This window comes from Oryctolagus cuniculus, chromosome 6, assembly GCF_964237555.1.
Source record: "Oryctolagus cuniculus chromosome 6, mOryCun1.1, whole genome shotgun sequence".
NCBI classification, from domain to species: Eukaryota; Metazoa; Chordata; class Mammalia; order Lagomorpha; family Leporidae; genus Oryctolagus; species Oryctolagus cuniculus.
In genome coordinates, this window is record NC_091437.1 from 24727258 (window position 1) to 24747459 (window position 20202).

Sequence of the window (20202 nt, forward strand, 5' to 3'; positions counted from 1 at the left end):
GGTTAAAATATTCAGTCTAAAAACTTCAAGGTTGATTCTTATTTAAGCTTTTGGGACAATGCTGCTTGTGGCATGATGTTTAGTGTTGACATGGTCATCTCTTTAAGTGGATTAAGGGATGATTTTAAAACAGAGATAATTTACTGAAGCATCTCTGATGTATTAGACAACAAGTAATATGTAACACTGAACAAGTATTTCTTTTTCTTTTCTTTTTTTTACAGGCAGAGTGGACAGTGAAAGAGAGAGACAGAGAAAGGTCTTCCCTTGCCGTTGGTTCACCCTCCAATGGCCACCACGGCCGGCGCACCGCGCTGATCCAATGGCAGGAGCCAGGTACCTATCCTGGTCTCCCATGGGGTGTAGGGCCCAAGCACTTGGGCCATCCTCCACTGCACTCCCTGGCCACAGCAGAGATCTGGCCTGGAAGAGGGGCAACTGGGACAGAATCCGGCACCCCGACCGGGACTAGAACCCAGTGTGCAGGTGCTGCAAGGGGGGAGGATTAGCCTATTGAGCCGCGATGCCAGCCTACAAGTATTTCTTTATTCAGAAATGGAATGTGGAAAATTTGGAATACAGATCATTTAACTTAATTTCAGACTTTTTGTGACTTTGTACAAATTCAAATTCTTTGTTCTATTACATGAGGTATACAATATGGATGGTTTCTCGTGTTTAGTTTTTGAAATCTTCAAAAATGTTGGGAAAAGTTACATGCACAGATATGTTAAGTTCACCTGGAGGCCAGAAAACTCCAATGAAAACAAATGATCATTAAGAAAATCTAAGATTTATAAAACACAAAATATGCATTCATGATATCTTTCTACCAAATACGTATTAAGCAAAAAAAAACCCCAGAATGTTTTCTCATCACTGTACAGCCCAGAGAATCCCTATCCTTCATGACGGCTCCAGGACACTCACGCTCAGCGCCCACTCCTGATGGGCATCTCGGGTCACGGGCTCCTTTTCTGCTGAACCCTGCAGCTCACACGTGGCCTGACATGGTCTCCACACAGTTCTGCAGTGCACACCAATGGCTCTGAACTGACACACAGATGAAACCAATCTTCCATCCCTAATGTCTTTGAGCAGGGCGTAGAAGCAGGTCTCAGCAACAATAAAAACGTGGGAGGCTTGGGGATCCTTCTGGCTCGCGGGCCTCGTCACTGGGGACGCCTTTGCATCAGGGGAGCAGAATCCCGTCCCCTGGGAGCTTGGCAGCTCCCACCAGAAGAGAAGGGGCTCCCAGAGCTTCTCAGGGGGCCCCAGGGGCTGAGGAGGGCACAGCGCCGAGCTCCCTGGGTCGTGCAGGGTTTCGGAGCATGCAGAATGCGCGCAGCTGTGTCCCAGATGCACAGAGGAGCTGTGACACGGTAGAAGATGCCGTTATGGCTCCCAAGCAGTGCTTCCTCTAGGGGGTGGAGATTATTGTTCTTTGTCAACCACCAGAGCTGTCTCTGGGTCTGCAGAGACGGAGACTGGAAGCTGTTGAGAAAGACAGCTTAGCCCTCCTCCCACTGGGCAGCTGCAGCTCCCGCAAGCCCAGACGGAGATGGATAAGCTGTCACACAGCACAGAACTAATCCTAAAGCTCACAACCATGCAAGAGGTCGTGCGGCGTGAATGCCCGGCCTCGTTTTGCCCTCTGAGTGTTTCTGAAAGGGTAGACAAATCCTTCTCTTGCCCAGCACACACATACAGGCTCGTGATGAAACTGCATTTGCCACTAGCCATGCCAGAGCCGGCATCTGGTCAGTTCTTTCAAATACAAGCATTTTCTGGACACTCAGCTACCTGAATGCAATCAAATGAAATTGACTATGTTTCTGAATGAGTCACCTTCATGATTCTGAGGCTAAAAAAGCTTAGCCTAAGTCAGCTAAGGGTGAATTCAGAAAGACTTCCAAGTGAACCCCATTGGAGCATCCTCAGCCCTGTGGTAGGAAGAATGAGCACAAAACCCAGGGCACAGCTCCACCCTCAAATCTACTGCTGCGTAATTAAGCAGCATTTTATCCATATGACATCAGCAGAGGCAGACAGGTGACATGGCAGATGCTAATGACATGATGAACGACACCAAACGAGCTGACAGAAGGTTTTGGGTTTTAAGCCATAAAAATCAATAAGGTCTGGCACATCAGAGGGAAGAGGGGAGACTTGTGCTGGTGAGCACGTCATCCATTGTATGTGTGGTGCGCGTGTTTGGAAAACCTGACTTGGCACTGTACCCCTTACACCTAGAGCACTGTGCCCAAGGACAAAGTCAAGTGCGGGCTGGCCGGCAACTCCTGAAAGGAGAATCATCCAAACATCAGAAATCCCAGGCAACTTCTCTGCAGCAATCAGAAAGATTTCCTCTGAAACACAGAACAACAGAAAACAATAGCAATGATTCCAGTTTTCATATCTGAGTACTGTACTTTCTGTATTTCCCTGGGAATTACCCTCCTCAGTTTTGTTTTATTACTGTGTTCTGTTTTACACTCAGTCTAAGAGCCCCAGTCTCTGTGCCCTCAAATACCATGCTGCTGATTTACTGTTTTTTATACGCTAGCTAACCCCTCTGGGAATACTATTGAGTTATGTTCCTGTTTGGGAAAACTATGAGTTTGCTAATGTATACACAGCTCTTTGCTGAACAAAAGATGTGCATTTGAGTGTTTAATATGCATTGTTAGCATACTGTGAGGCTGTACAGTAAGGAATGTGTTAGTTCATTCAGAAAGTCAGCGTAGTTGTTGATTTCTAATGGTGAGAGCATCGGGATGAGGTATGGAATCTGAATGAGTTGTTTAGAATTTCATCAATGAGATAGTTTAATGAGGAGTGGGAAGATGCATAAAGCAGTTCATTATATTTAGTTCACTTCCTTGAAATGGAGATCTAAAGCTGGAACAGCATTGTCTATTATGTTAAGCAGTAGATAAATACAATCCAAAGAAGATACTGTGTTCAGTCCTGATGAAGGTATAATAGGAAAACTGTACTTAGAGCTGAGCTTCTCATTCTAGCAAACACCTACAGGAGAGTGTTCAGGTGCTGAAATCTGTAGAGACGTGAGACGTGACAGAGGCTGTTTGCCCGAGTTTAATCCTGGGAGGAAGGCTCAGGAAGTGTCTGGAAGACAGAAGAACAACTCTGCGGAAGCAAATTCAGTCTGTGCTGTTCTTTTTTATTTATTTATTTATTTAACAGATTGAATTAGACAGAGAGGTCTTCTTTCCATTGGTTCACCCCCCAAATGGCCACTACGGCCAGAGCTACGCCAATCTGAAGCCAGGAGCCAGGTGCTTCCTCCTGATCTCCCATGCGGGTGCAGGGCCCAAGGACCTGGGCCATCCTCCACTGCCTTCCCGGGCCATAGCAGAGAGCTGGACTGGAAGAGGAGCAACCTGGACTAGAACCCACGCCCATATGGGATGCTGGCGCCGCAGGAGGAGGATTAACCAAGTGAGCCAGGGCGCCGGCCCCCAGTCAGTGCTGTTCTAAGAGGGCATAAGCCCAGGAGGAAGTGAGCACCATGATGAGGTTTTCAAGTTATTAGAACTGCTGAGTGATTGAAACAGAAATACACATATTCTATACATATAAAGGCAATGTTCTAAATAGCTATAGAACTCTACAGCACAGGACAACCTTAATGAAGGCAAGTTAAAAGCAAAGATTAGGGACTCAGACTGTGATGAGACAATATCTAACTGTATCACAAGTACACAAGACTTGCCACTGAAGAGAGGAGAAGGTGCCGTGCCGATGACCTGTGTGACTTCAGCATCTAGAAGACAAGTCTATAGCAGAGTATGAGGCAGAAACAGAGCAAGATGGGACAGAAAGGAAAAAGGCCAAAGAGTGAGGAACTGGGTGAAGAATGGGGTGGCAGCCCTGACCCAAGTCTACACAAAAGCACTGAGAAGCAGGGAGCTGATCTTTTCAGTAGACTTTATGTTTTAGAGCAGTTACAGATCAAAAAAAAAAAAAAAAAATTGAGGAGACAGCACAGAGCGCTCCTGTGTATCCTGCACCCAGTTCCCTTTGTTATTAGCTGCAGTGTTGTTTGGGCAGATTTGTTGCAGTGAATGAACATTCAGATGTGCTGAGGATGACCCAAAGCTCCCTTCTCTTCCATGGCCCAGGCACCTGGTGTAAGCAGGTGTCCTGGGCCTCGGGCTCCTCTCCACTGTAAACATTCCTTATATTTTTTATGACCCTCATGATTTTGAAGAGCGCCAGTCAAATCTCTTGTGGGATAACCCTCCCGTCGGATCTGTGTGTTGTTTTTTCCCATAATGAGACTGAGATTGTGGGGTTCGGGAAGGAAGGCCGGGGAAGTAAAGTGCCCTCTTTATCCCACTGTGTCGTTGTTGGCACTGGCCTCGATCACTTGCCTGGCTTGTCAGGCTCCTCTGCCGTGAGCTTGCTCTTCCCCCTCCCTCCCCAGAAGCACGCAGGAAGGAAGTCGTGTGTGAAGACTACTCTTAAACAGTAGGGATCTATGCTTCTCTTCCTTGAGAGTGGTTTCTATCCAGTTTATTTGGAATTCTTCTGCAGTGGAAAATTGTTCTCTATCAATTATTTATTTGTCCAGTCATTATGTATATCACGATGGACCCATGGATATTTATGCTGTAGCCCAATACTACTATATTCTCATATTCAAATTGTTCTGTCTTTGGTTCCTGAAGGCTCTTTCAGCTGGCTGTGTACCCCTTTGACATAATCCTATCAATGTAGCTGTATTTTCTCAATTTCTAAGCACTTCCTTGATTTCTGATTCACAAGATACACCTGACTCGTGTTGTATATTTCCTGCCCTGGACTAGAATCAGCCAGTTTCTCCAAGGAGTTCTGGGTTGTTCCAATGTTCATTGCTTCTGGGTTGTTGTTGCTTCTAGGCCCTGTCAACGGACAGGACAAGGATATGTATGTGTGCTTACATATATTCACAGCTAAATATTTGTGTATGTAAACTTCTACCTCTGTCTGAAGCCAAATAGCAGTTCATGTTGTTGTCTAACTCTAATGCACTGCTCTATCCATCATTGTGTTCCCCTGTTCTTCTAATCCATAGCTCCCACCTGAGCAGTGAGAAGCCTGGCTCTGACGGTGTCAGTTCTGTGTCCATGTGCAGGACTATCGGAGTTATGACTGTGTCCCATGCGAAACAGCCTCATCAACTGGAGCACAGTGCTCACACACCTTTCCTTTGGCCTTTAGTCTTACAGACTCATCTTCTAGATGCCGAAGTCACACAGTTCATCAGCACGGCACCTTCTCCTCTCTTCAGTGGCAAGTCTTGTGTACTTGTGATACAGTTAGATATTCTCTCATCACAGTCTGAGTCCCTAATCTTTGCTTTTAACTTGCCTTCATTAAGGTGTCCTGTGCTGTAGAGTTCTATAGCTTTTTAGAACATTGCCTTTTTGTGTGTAGAACAGTGGGGTTGGCCTCAAGATCCTCCGGGCTTCACCCGTTTAGCCCTCTACGCCCTCCCTCTTCCACTCAGGCAACCACGGATGTGTTCAGCATCTCCGTAGCTTTGCCTTTTTCAGAGTGTCGTCTAATTCAGTGACGCAGCACATGGCCTTTGCACAGTCTCTCTCAGCTGGCAGTGCACACTGGCGGCTCATCTGGATCTTTTTGTGGTTTGACAGTCCACCCCTTTCATCGCTGAGGAAGAATCTGCCTATTCACCTACCGAATGACAACCTGGTGGCTTCCAGTCTTTGTCAATGATGAATAAAGCTGTCAGAAACATTCACTAATAAGTTTTTCTCTGTACTTAAGTGTTCAAGTAAGTTAGATAAATGCCCAGGAGTGTGATTGGTGTGTTGTATGGGAAAGACTGGGCTTGTAAAAACCTGGCAAATAATCTTCCAGTGAGACATTTTTCTTTTCCGTTAGCACTGATTGATAGATTTACTTGCTTTATTTCCTCATCAGCATTTGGTATTGTCAGGATATTTGTTAGTCATTTTAATAGGTATGTGGTAGCAGCTCATTGTTGATTTGATTTTTCATTTCCTCAGTGACAAACAATATTGAGAATCTTTTAATACGGTTATTTTCCCTTTGTGTATCTTCTCTGATGTTGTCTCTGTTCACATTTTTTGCCCATTTTTAAATGGAGTTGTTTGCTATTATTTGACCTTTAAGTGTACTTGAATTTTGTGTACAAGTATTTTATCAGACGCGTGTTTTGTTGCAAGTGTTTTCTATCGGGCTGTGGCTGACTTTTCTTGTTTTAAATACCGCGTTTCACAGAGCATAAAGTTTAAATTTTTAAAAAAGTGTAACTCATCGGGGTCAGTGCCATGGCACAGTAGGTTAATCCTCCACCTGTGGTGCTGGCGTCCAATGTGGGTGCTGGTTCTAGTCACGGCTGCTCCCCTTCCAATCCAACTCTCTGCTGTGGCCTGGGATAGCAGTAGAAGATGGCCCAAGTGCTTGAGCCCCTGCACCCACGTGGAAGACCGCAAAGAAGCACCTGGCTCCTGGCTTCAGATCAGCACAGCTCTGGCCGTTGCAGCCATTTGGGGAGTGAACCAGTGGATAGAAGACCTTTTTCTCTCTCCCTCTTTCTGTAACTCTACCTCTCAAATAAATAAAATCTTTTTAAAAATGTATAAGTCATCAGTCTACCAAAGATCATGGACAGTTTTTGCATTGCATGTAAAAATTTGTCACCAAAACCAAGGCCACCTAGATATTGTCCTATATTTTTTCTAGAAATTATAATTTTGCATTATATATTTAGGTCTGTAGTTAGTTCATAAAGCCAGTTTTTGTGAATGGTTTAAGGTTGTGTCTAGATGTTTTATTTGTTTGTTTGCTTTAAGATTTATTTATTTGAAAGGCAGAGCTACAGAGAGGTAGAGGCAGAGAGAGAGATGTCTTCCATCTGCTGGTTCACTCCCCAGATGGCCACAATGGCTGGAACTGCGCCAATCCGAAGCCAGGGGGCCAGGAGCTTCCTCTGGGTCTCCCACACGGGTGCAGGGACCAAGGACCTTGGCCATCTTCCACTGCTTTCCCAGGCCATAGCAGAGAGCTGGATCAGAAGTGGAGCAGCCAGGACTCGAACCAGCGTCCATATGGAACGCTGGCACTGCAGGCGGCAGCTTTACCCACAGTGCTTGAATTTTGATGACAGTTGTTCCAATGCAGTTGTTGAAAGGGTTATCCTTTCTCTGTTGAATTGCCCTTTATCCACTTACCAGTGATAAGTAAACTGTGGTAGGTGTTTCATCAGAAGGTGAGGATATCAGTTCAGGCCTCCGCATCCCATTTTCAGAGTGCCCGGGTTTAACACCCACCTCCCGCTCGTGACTTCAGCGTTCTTGCTGATGCGGACCCTGGGAGGCAGTGGTGAGGGCTCCCGTGACTGGGTTCCTGCCACCATGTGGGTAACCTGGATTGGTTTCCTTGTTCCCATCTTGAGCCCTGGCCTGGCCCAGCCTGTTGAGGGCATTTGGGTAAAAACTAGCAGATGAGAATTCTATCTTTCTTGCTCTCTGCTTCTCAAATACGTAGTTTTAGAGATCAGTTGACTTTGTGTGTATTGAGCTATTTCTGCACTTTCTGTTCTGATCCATTGGACTGTACATCTTTCCCTTCACCAGTACCGTACTGTCTTGGTTCCTGTAGATTAACGTAAGGCTTGAAGTCAAGTGCTGTGCGTCCTCTGACTTTGTTCTCCTTACTGTGCTGGCTGTCCTGGGTCTTCCACCTTTCCATAGGAATTTGACAATCTGTTGATCTTATAAAACAGCTTGCTGGGGTTTTGACTGATTTTAAATAGAGATTTTAGAACAAGTTGGAAATAATTGACATCTCAAAAGTATTTGTCTTTTGAATACAGAATGTATACATGAATACAGAAAATCTCTTATATTTTGATCTTTTAATTATCTTATCAGAGTTTTATCATGTTCTGTATATAGACCCTGTTCATATTTTGTTAGATATAAAGCTAAGTATTTATGGAGTGTAGCAGGTAAAGCTGCCACCTGCAGTGCTGGTATCCCATGTGGGCAGTGGTTCGAGTCCCAGTAGCTCCACTTCCCGTCCAGCTCTCTGCTATGACCTTAGAAAGCAGTACATGATGGCTCAAGTCCTTGGGCCCCTGCACCTTTGGGAGACCTGGAGGAGACTCCTGTCTCCTGGCTTCAGATTGGTGCAGCTCTGGCCATTGCAGCCAACATGAACCAGTGGATGGAAGAGCTCTCTGCCTCTGCCTCTCTGTAACTCTATAACTCTGCTTTTCAAATAAATAAATAAATATTTTTTTTAAAAAAGCTAGGTATTTAATTTTTGTGGTACTGCAAAGAGTGCTGTTACTTTGTTTTTATTTCCATGTAACATGCAGTCAAAGAATAAAATCAACAATTTATTAGCATATACAATGCTTAGAAAGAAAAAGGATTTTAAAAGCAATTCAGTTCAGATTTAAGAAAAGCAAAATGTAAACACAATATACCTATTTCCAGATGCTCTGTTTGGATCAGATTTAATTTGTATATGCTGTCTATTTTCAGTACTGTTATATAACCCCTGATTCTTGGCCTGGCCTGCCCCGATTTTCCTAACACAGCAGGAAAGACATAACATCTGTGATCACTCAAATTAAAGACAGGAGGAGGGGAGATCGCAGGCTACAGGAGTGTTTCTGAGCTCCCTGCCCCTCACATTTTCAGGTGCGGCCTCGGGGGCAAAGGGAGCAGGAGGTGGTGATTTGCCCCCGTTCCTTCTCCGCAGGTGGGATGAGGCCCTGGCTGTGGTTCTCACTGTAGAGAAGCCCTTGGTTTTGGGGAACGCGGCTCAGTACTTCTCTCTTCCTCCTGTCAGAATCCTGGATTGCTTTTCTTGGCTCTTCCTGTGAGAATTTAATGGATACCGAAAGTTAAACAACACGAAAGTGTATCCCACCCCAGACCGTAGACCATGGGGATTTTTCACTCTCAAACTGACCCACTTGCAGCCCCCAGTGGTTCATCGAACTTTCTGTTTACATGTTTGTTCCTGCCAGTTGAAGACTCCAGGGGCTTCTGCTCTGGATGCACTAGGCCCCCTCTGACGTTCTATATTCATCTGTTTCTGCAGGTTTGGCATTGGCAATTCACCCTGCAACCTCCATTCTTTGATGGGCCAAAGGGAAGGCGTTGAGTGTCTGCTTGTCCCGCTTTTTGTTGTTGTGTGAGGATGGGAGTGATGACTTCCGAGCTCGCTACGTGTCCGAGCTGAGACGGGAAGACCTTGGGGGAATGAGGCAGGGAAGTGAATCACAAGCAAGATGTGGATTCAGAACTTTGATTTGTCAGTCTCAAAAAGAATTTTTCAGCCATGGAGTGAGAGAGGCTGTGGGCATGCAGCTTCGCATGTTCTGTTTAGCCGGAGGGGTGGTTAGACATCCACTTCCCCAGCTGGAGGTCACCAACGGGGAAGGCTGACTTTGCTGGCTGTATTCAGTTAGGACACCCGGGAGAGAATTCCTTGTGGAACGTGTGCCACGTTTTGTGGGTTGCCTAGGAGACGGCTGAAAGCTGGAGAGCACACTGTTCACGTTTGCTAGTGCTTTTCATGTCTCTTTCTTTTATTAAGCCAAAAACTTAGTCACTTATTGTCAGTGTTCATAGCATTTGCTTTATTTTCTTTAGAGATAGATACCTTTTTATCTGAACCATTCCAAATTCAGTTACAGACATCTAAATGTACCTCCAAGAATAGGGCATTCTCTTGCCTGACTACAATCACCATACTCGAAAAATTTGCTGTAGATTCAACATGATTTTCCAATGTCTACTACATTTTAAAGTCTCCCCAATTGTTCCCTGAAACTCATTTATTGTTTTGATCTATTAGCCACACAAATAAATAGAAATTTATAAATATATTTGTATATTATAAATTTATTTGTAATATATATTATAAAGTTATATAAATATTAATTCATATATTTATATACACACACTTAATACTAGTAATTCTGCCTATATGTATGTTAAAGGCTCTGGCCCATAGAGCAGACATAAATAATCCATAGAGTTTTGTGTCATCATCCATTTCATTTCTAGCATTTTAAACATTTTTTTTGTCTTTAAGTGACCAGAATTTAGTCTTTGAGAAAATTCTTATTTTTATTTTATCACAACAAGATGTTGCAGGTTTGCTTTGTTCTTTCTGTGTAGAAGGCCTGGAGTCATCCATTTCTTCCTGCTAGTAGGAGATGGTGTGTAGCCATCAAGACCTGGACACGAGTATGCTCATTGCTACTGGGTGTCATTGCATCTGTGCCTTTTCTGGGGCAAAAGCTATAGCACATTTTAAAATTATGAATCCATTCTAATGTATCTAATTCTGATTTCACACTACAGAGTTCTTCGTCTTCACCTGCATTCCATATGTGTAACTCCCTTCTCTCAGAGTGAGAACCAGCATTCTATGAATATGGTAAGAAATCTGTCTCAACACCAATATAATTGCTCCAATTGACAATGCACATATTAGTTTCAAATATCACTAACAAGTCTCCTAAAGTTCAAGATTTCTTTTTTATTCTTTTGTTTTTAAAAATAAATCTCAGCAAGGATAGTTAGGTATTTAGTTAGATATAAGATAGTTACTTACATAGGTTCAAAACTTATTTTGACAAGTCCTGTTTCTTTTATATTATTTGATATCATGATAGGATATTTGTATTTCATTTTAATTTTAGCTTTCATCCGTCTTTGTTAATTTCCTTTGATTATTTGAACCATATTAAATGCTAACATGGAATCAAAGGCAAAGCCATAAAAGTGGATACACTCAGAGATTCCGCTTCATTCCCTAGCTCATTCACTCTGTTTCTATCAGTCCCTCAAGGTTAATAATTAGGTAACCAGGTTCATTTGCTTCTGTTTTATCCCACTTGTATTTCTTTTTTTTGCAAATACACCACAAACACACACATGCATGTTCTTTCTCTCTCTCTCTCTCTCACACACACACACATTTTCTTATTCTGTTTTATTAAATCTTCCTTTCCTTAGAGCATTTTCCAAATTCATAGCAAAAATGAGAGAAATATACAAAGTCTTCCTATTAGCCCTTGTCCCTAAACACATGCATAGCACTCCCTGTTATCAATATAATACAAGAGTCCCTTATTTATTAAAAGGGAAGGACCTGTGTTGACATAATCATAATTACCCCAAGTCCTTAGTTTCCGCTGAGGCTCTCTGTTGGTGTTTGCGATTGCACGGGTTTGGGTCAGTTATCATGTCATGCATCCCCCATTGTAGCATCTTACAGAGTAGTTTCATGTTCTCAAAATCCTTTTTGTCTCCCCTGTCCACAACCCCGGATAACCATTGATCTTTCCACTGTCTCCATGGTTTTGTCTTTTTTGGAGTGTCATATATATGTTAGAATTACACAGTGTGCAGCCTTTTCTGATTGGCTTCCTTCACTAAATAATAGGCATCACGGGTTCCTCCATGTCTGTGCCTTGAGAGCGTCCTCCTGTTTAGTAAAACTCTATTTTGTGGATACACCACAGTCTCCCCACTCACCTCCTGTAGGACAGCTTAGCTGTTCCCAAGTTTTGGTAGTATTAATAAAGCTGTTACGGGGCCATCTGAGTGTGAGCTTTTGAGTCGTCATATGTTTTCAGTTCCTGTGAAAGAGACATGGCTTGTTTTGTTTTACATAAAAGGTGTAATACCATATGTATTTTTTTACTTAAAGGCATACATTCTGGAAATCACTCCAGATTATTTAATAAATATTATCCTCATGTATTTTTACAGGTATAAATCACTTCACTGTGTGACTATGTCATTGATACTTTATGAATCTATGTTTAGTTTATTTTCAGCATTTTGTTACAATGAACAATAGCACTTAAATGGAGGTTGGTTGGTGTGTATGTTTTGGCATTGTTGGGGATTGATCTTTATGGTGAATTCCTGGAAATGATATTGCTAGATTAAAGGGTTTCTGTCTTCTTTTTCACTTGATACAGATATTTAGATTCAATTTTGAGAATTTTTATATGTATTTTTTGTTTTTTATATTGTGGAGGAGTGGGCATGAACATAAAAATATTGTGAAAATGCAAAATTATTAAGACAGAGGCAATGGGAACTAAACATTTATCTAAAAATTTTTGTTGTTTTAAAGATTTTATTTATTTGAAAGGCAGAGTTACAAAGGGGAGGGAGGGAAGGAGAGAAAGAAAGAGAGAAACATAGAGATAGAGGTCTTCCATCCACAGGTTCACTCCCCAAATGGCTGCAACAGTGAGGACTGGGCCAGGCTGAAGCCAGGAGCTTCTTCCAGGTCTCCCAAATGGTTTCAGTGGCCCAAGTACTTGTGCCGTCTTCCGCTGTCTTCCCAGTCACATGAGTAGAGAGCTGTATTGGAAGTGAAGCAGCTGGGACTCAAACAGGTGCGCATATGGGATGCCGGCCCCACAGAAGTGGCTTAACTTTCTATATTACAATGCCAGCCTCTAGGAATTAAATCTTACTTGTTACCATCTGAAAGTTTAACTTTTCTGGGTGTAGAAGTATGGGAAGTGATGAAGAAACTAGCTTTTCTCTCACTTCTGTCTTCATGTTGTAAGGAGAATGTAGGAGAGGAGCGGGTTGTCACCCTGCCAACCTCAGAGGAGTCTGTCCACACGGTGTGCCCCAGGAGTATGGAATGTGACAGCCCTGGAAGCTGTACTGCTAAGGGGAGAGGCCTGCTCGGATCATTGACATTGGGGCACTGATAGGAAGGGCATCCCTAAGGTCTGCAGAAGTTAGAAGTGTCCAGATAGCAGCAGAAACAGAAGTCTACTTGGGAACCATTGACCCAACTCAGCACAATTCAGCCTACATTTATTTGGCAAATACTGTAAACCGAGGTTTTCAGGTTTCACAGAAAGCAAACACTGAATGAGTACCTGTTATGACCATAGACCCTAATGTTCATGATTTCATTTCTCATTAACACGTTTCTAAGTTAGGTGATTTTAGTATCTCTCTTATAGAAATCAGGAAATTAGTATGGATGTTTCTTGGATGTCGTAGAATACTACTTTCAGAGTACAGTTCAGCTCCTTCCTGGCTGTGAAACCTTGATGATTGAACCAGCCTGAGACTCGGTGTCTCTGTCTGCGTTGAAAGATGATTCAAGCATTGGCCAGAGCTTCTGGAGCAGCCTGAAGTTGCCTGGGCACTCTGAGAAGTGCGTGCATTTGGACCTGGCATCAGAATCAGAACACAGCTGGGGTCGGGGATGTAGGGTGGTTTTGGCCCAGCAAATTGTGTGTTAATGAGCCCCCCATGTGGTTCTGAAGCAGGCCAGGTCTGGAGGACTGGTGGCGTAGAGGTGAGGTGTGAGCACGTGGGCCTGACTCCGTGGGTTTGAATCCGTCTTGGTATTTAGTCTCCAGTTACTTATTCTGTCCGAATCCGAGTTCACGCATGTGTCAGACGGGAATTCATCCTTTGTTGACGTTGTTAGGAGGCTTACGTTAGGACTGCACAGAAAACACAGCTGCTCCGGGCACCTGCTGGGTGCTCTAGTGAGTACTTTATGGCGGTTGGTTAAACGGAATAAATAAAATGAGGGTTGTTGAGGGAATTTGGGTAATGTATATACATTGTGCTTTGCACCTATTAAGTGCTCACAAATGTTAACGTTGATTATCATCAGTGACAATAATGTCCTAATAACCTGTTCTCAAGTTCCGGAGCCGCTCAAAGGCAGCAGCAGGACTGGGGTGAGCTCTGCCTGCCACGCCCTAGCCATGCGTTCCTCTGTGTCCCATAGGATTGCGGTCTGCTTTCTCGGAGGGAGACGCTTGCGAAGTCCACGCTGAGCAGAGCGGAACCCGGAGCTCCGGCAGCCGACGGCAGCACTGCTGAAGCTCTGTGTTTGCCTCGCGAGGAGGACCTCAGCAGGGGAAGTGGTGGCGAGGCGGACAGCTGAGGGCCTGCTGGGTCGGAATTGAAAGGGACACGCCATTTCAGCTGGAAACACTCAAAACATCATTATTTCGAAATTGCTGAGCAAATTCAATGGCTGGTATTGCTGTGCTAATGTGTTAATAATAATTCTGCAGTTAGAGACAAGCCTGGGCTGTTAGCATTCAAGGCCACTTAAAATCTAAAGAGTCGTTTCATGGAAAGTTCTAATTAGCTCTGGATTGTAACTAACATTCTCTCTAAAACCGTGGTGGGCTTTTGATGAGGTCTGGGTTCTCGAGGATGGGAATGAGGGCTGGATTTGTCTCATTGTTGTGCCATGTGGTACAAGGTGGCCCTTGCTTTGGGGGCCTCTGTGTGAGCTCTGTGTAGCTGGGCATGGCGCCCAGCAGCTAATACAGGTCTGCGTGACTGCTGGTCGAGGCCCTTGGAGAAGGAAGGTTGTGTCATTTCCTGACTGTGGGTCCTGCTTCCTGTATCCGCTCCTCCTGAGGCCCACACGCCCAGGCTGGCTGTCCAGACAGTCACTTGGGTACAGCTGTGTGTTCCAGCTTCATGCTGTCCCCTTCTACCTGCCTCCAAAACCGCACCTGCACATGCTCCCCATGCTCTCTTATTGCTCGGTGCCATGGAGCCAACTCAACAGGATTCTGGTCAACCTAGATTTGAGAACTGGCTTTGCCACAGGCAAGCCACATACCTTAGGCTAAGTAGTCTTACAGACCCCATTTTTTTTTTCCAACCATAAGATGGAGATCAAACACTAATGTACAAATGTTTCTGTGAGGCCTGGAGATAATGCAGTGCCAGGCACATGGAGAGATTCAGGGAGTAATTAACACAGTCACCAAGTCACTTCCAACAGAACTCTGTTCTGCTCTGTTCTGCCTGGGTTCTTCTTCACTTACCCTATGGTGCCATCCCTTCAACTTCTGAGGGCAAGGACCTGGCTAGCTTCTTTGAAATTGCTCTTACCTCCCACCCAACATATGCACACACCTAGTTCCCTGCATGGAATCCAGTTTTCCTGTTGACTGGGAACCCCGTGAGTGGGATGTGAACCCCCTTGTTAGTAGGGTTATTGCGTGTCAGCCAGGCTTGGGATGCAGGAAAGCTCTTATTGCTTAGGCTTTAAGTCTGGGTCCCTACCCTGTGCCAGGGTGACAGTGGTGGCGCTCAGAGGAAATAAGAAAATAATGTGATCTTTGGAATCATTGAGACCCGACCTTGAATTCAGGCCCAGCATCTGCCAATCTAATTGTACTGGACAGGTCACTTCCCTTCTTTGCCTCAGTTTCTTCTCTATTAAATGGGCAGAATAAGACTTAGCCTTCAGCTGTAAGGTGTCTCTATTAAGGTGTATGTAGCACTTTCCTTGCTTGTGAATGGCAGCTCTTTGGTGCTTATGCTGGTGGTTCAGTCTTCTTTTTAAAGATTTGTTTGTTTGAAATGAGGGAGAGGGGGAGGGGGAGCTTTCATCTGCTGGTTCTCTGCCCTAATGGTTTTATTTATTTATTTATTTATTTTTGACAGGCAGAGTGGACAGTGAGAGAGAGACAGAGAGAAAGGTCTTCCTTTTGCTGTTGGTTCACCCTCCAATGGCTGCTGCAGCCAGCACATCGCGCTGATCCGATGGCAGGAGCCAGGTGCTTCTCCTGGTCTCCCATGCGGGTGCAGGGCCCAAGCACTTGGGCCATCCTCCACTGCACTCCCTGGCCACAGCAGAGAGCTGGCCTGGAAGAGAGGCAACCGGGACAGAATCCGGCGCCCCGACCGGGACTAGAACCTGGTGTGCCGGCGCCGCAGGCGGAGGATTAGCCTAGTGAGCCGCGGCGCTGGCCCCTAATGGTCTTAACAGCTGATGCTGGTTGAGGCTGAAAGCCAAAGCCAGTAGTTGTATCCATGTCTCCCATGTGGGTTGCAGGAACTCAAGTACTTAGGCCATCAGCCACTGCTTCCAAGGTGCATTAGCAGGGAGCTGGATGGGAAGCAGAGAAACTGGGGCTGGAACTGGTAGTCCGCTATGGAATGTGGCTGTACCAAGAGGGGCTTGGCCAACTGCATCTCAGCATGCACCCCTACCCTGGTGGTTTTGATAAAGTCAGCCTAGAATATCCGATGAATTGTTTAAGGGATGACACACTAACCTGAAATGACTAAAGCTCTTCTTTTTTGCAGCTAATTCAGTCCAGTCATCTTTAGTTAATTCAATCAGCTCCCATTCACCAATGGATAAATTGTCCTCATCATAGACTTAACCGTGCAGCTAATGTGCTTTTCAGATGGATTAAAAACCCCTAATAGAGGCTAAATAAATGAGACAAATCCAGAAGTCTATCAAGCTGACCAGTGGTCCAGAAATGACCAGTGGCAAAATTCAGTTACCTAACTTATTTAGCAATATTTCAACAAATACTTACTGTGCGTCTCCTTTTTGCATGCCAGCGCTAGGACTATATTCTCTGCCAAAGCTCAATATTAAGGGAAAAGCAAGTCAGCTCTGATCAGCATGATTCGAAGAAGGATGGCCGTGGTGTGGTCAGAGCAAGAGCAGGATGGTTGCAACAGGCCAGAGGTGGAGCCATGCTGAAAAGGGGACCAGAATCCAGGGTCAGGAAGCCACAAGGAATTCACACAATCTCAGACCAGGAGGGGACACGTAACAGAAGCAGGAAGTGGAGCAGGGAGGCGGGAAACGGGTCCAGGAGTGATGGTGCTGTGTGGCGGGAGGCGAGGCGAGGGCTGCGTTAGGAAGACACGCGAAGGAGCACGTGGGCTTCTTTCATTCCCTGCCTTCTGCACGCGTGCTGAAGTAGCATCACTCAAGGGACCAGATGGTCCACGTGTGTGTTGAATCCACGTAAAAGCTGCATTCTCAAGTCGGACATGACCTGCTGCTGTTACAGTCGCGCCCTGCCCGCTGAGAGTGGGTGAGTGCTGAGAGAAGCCTGTCCGTGTCTGTCTCCTTTCCTCTTAACTCTGGCCTCAGCGTTGGGCCAATGTTGTGTGATGTTACTGCACCTTAAATCTTCTGAGCAGCCCTATCTCACGCTCTTGCTCAGCTTGCTGAGCCTGGATTTCTTGGCACTGGCTGGCTGTCTTTTCCAGTCTGTGCCAAAGCGCTGTAAGGGCTGGTGGCAGTCTCAACTGAATGGCTACTTGATTGTCCAACTCAAATTGAGTTTATCATCCTGTTCCTAATAAAAGTGCTTACCAGTCCTCATTCAGATCACGACAGCTCTCTCCTCTCTGGCAGCTGTGGCTAAAAATGGTGATGGAGCACGCGATGCTGATTTTATGTGCTGACTTGACCAGCACGAGGGGTGCGGCCGTAGCAGGTAAGCACCGTTTCTGGATGTGTCTGTGAAGGTGTTTCTGGAAGAGATCAGCTGTGGGTCACGGACCGAGTAGAGAAGATAGCCTTCAGTGATGCAGGTGAACATCGTCAACCCAGTGAGGCCCAAGCAGAAGCAACAGGCGGATGCAGGGGGGTGGCTCTGCCTGTGCTGGGTCTGTCGCTCTGCCCTTGGATGTCAGCACTGGTTGTTGTCATTGTTCTTGGGCCTTCAGGCCCAGACCAGGACTTAGCACCACGGCCTCTGCTTGTCCCAGACCCAAAGCCCGAGCACTATAATTACGTGACAGGCTTTCCCGGGCCTCTTTCTGGAAGACAGACTTCTCAGCATCCGTAATCACACAAGCCCGAACCTCATAATGCGTCCATGTCACACATCTGTACACATCTGACTGGTCTGTTCCTCGGGGGAACCCTGACAGGTACAGAGGGAAAGACTCTGCCGTCTTCCCCGGCTGGCTTCAGGCGGCCCTTGATCACGGCTCTCCACCCTCATGTGGGTGCAGCTCAGGCAGGAGCTGTTTCCCTCATGTGTCCAGTCACTGGATGTTCCCGTGTTGCAGCCTTCAGGACCCATTGCACCGTGTGCTAGATAACAGAGCCTATTTCCCCTACCTGCGAATTTCATCCCAGGTTCTCAGCCTCAGAGAGATGACGATAAACAGAAAGTAGTTTGTTGCGCAGTACCCGATTACTCTTGATCTTCAGTTCCAGAAAAGCTGTCAGATTAGGGAGATCCTGACAAAAGTTCTGATGTCGCAAAATCCAGTCGGCTCCTGAGTCAGCCACCGTAGACTTCTCCTGCTGTTTGACTTGAGTGCATTTATTTGAGAATTTTGTTGATCAGGAATGAGACACATCTGTTGAAATGCTGGTGGCACTTAGGGAGCTGGTAGGACTCTAGGAACAGATTTAGAGAGCACTCAACCCCTCTGATTCTTCCTACTCTGTTGCCTTATATACAAGAGAGATGATTTCGTTCCTTGAGTTCCATTTTAGAAATACAATCTATAAGAAGGACAGCTTCCCAGCCAGTCATGTTTACATCAGAACTAAGTGAAGCTGGGGGAAGAAAGACATCAGTAGTTGGCAGAGAAATCCGTGTCTTCCTCAACTGGCTTCACCCCTGAAAGTTATACCAGCCCCAGCTGGAGCTGTCCTACTGCAATCTTTGCATGTTCCCATTACAGATGGTGGAGACCAGCTATAGAATGCTGCCTATTGAGTATTCAATTTCAAACATTTTTTAAAATTATTTTATTTGAAAGAGAGAAGAGGGGGAGAGAGAAAGGTAGAGCACACTTTCCCATCTGCTCGTTGACTCCCCAAATGCCATCAAAAGCCAGGGCTGGGCCAGGTCGAGGTCAGGAGCTAGGAGCTCTATCCAGGTCACCCACATGAGAGACAGAGACCCAACTAGTTGAGCTATCATGCTGCCTCCCAGGGTGCACATTAGCGGGAAGCTGGAATGGGAACAGGGCCGGCCCTCAAACAAGGCACTCAGATACAGGGTGTACATGTCCCTGGAGGTGTCTTAACTACCGTGCCAAACACCTGGCCCCTATTTAATGCTCAGAAACAAGAATGCACTTGTTGCACCTGTTCTTCTAAGTCATCTGGTATAAAGAGGATTAAGAACAGAAGGACCTGGAGTTGAACATTTTCTCACTGGATCTAACTAGGGGGTGGGAATTCGGAGTCCTCACAAAGGCACCCCTTTGCTTTGAGGTAGAGGGTAATTCTTTGCACAGAGGATTTGTTGATTTTTTTTTGTTAGCTAATTACTCAAGTTAGCCTGTGGCTGTTCCCTCTCAACTCCTCAAACACCACTGGAACAATCCTGTGTTTCAGCTCTTCTACCTCTAATCTAAATTCTTAGAATGTATTTTTAGAACAAGGATGCTTAGAAGTAGGTTTTTGAATGCTAGAATTTAGAGCCTTTTTTTTTCTGTTTTCTAATGCACAATGGCAGAATATACTCTTAATCTCAAGAAGTCTCATTAAAGAGCTTCCATCTTGATACCTAATTACCAAGAGTCAAAGCGCTCCTGACTAGTCAAGCCTCACAATTAAAATCCTCTGTTTGATGAACTTTTGAAATAAAATGTCATTATCATCTAAAACTGCAATCGTCTGTGATAATGAAGCTTTCAATTAATTCTTTTGTTCTTCACAAAAAGATTAATAATGCTAGTTCATAATTTTTTTTAAAGTATCAACATCTGCAAGAGGTATACCCTATAAACCATATGTAGCTAATCTCTTCCAAAGGGAGCAAGAAACAGATTTGGGCATATGTTTTATGAACAGCTAATATTTTCCTACAATAATTGCTCATGCTAATTATCTTTCTTGAATTGAGTATGTTGGCAATAAATTATTATCTTTATGATTATTGCTAGTTTCAGGAAAGTGTTCATGAAATAAATGGTGGTTAGTCTAAATGACCTTGCACAGAGTTAGTGTTTGAGCAAAATGCCACATTAAGTGGATAATTGCCATGATCACCCTTCTAATAGATTCTTCTGGCCCAGTTGCTGCTTTAGAAGCCTTGAGCCCTGCGGTTGAAGCATCCAAGTAGTAAGACTGTTGGAATGTACTGGGTAGGTCCTTGCTTTAGTGTGGAACATTGTCCTGGACATAACCATGGCTGACTTAGGTGGCCAGTTAGGACTGCAATGATGACCTTTACCTGTTCCAAGGCAGCGCTCATCATGGAAGTCAGGGCTGATTGATAGTTCATTTATCTTGAACACCCATGGCTCAAAAAGGCAACAGCCTGGGGCGATGTTTTGTCATCTGTGAACACACTCTCCTGTATTCACAATTCTTGTGAAGAAGCAGGTATTTTTTTAAAAGAATGTAAACCTTCCTTCACGT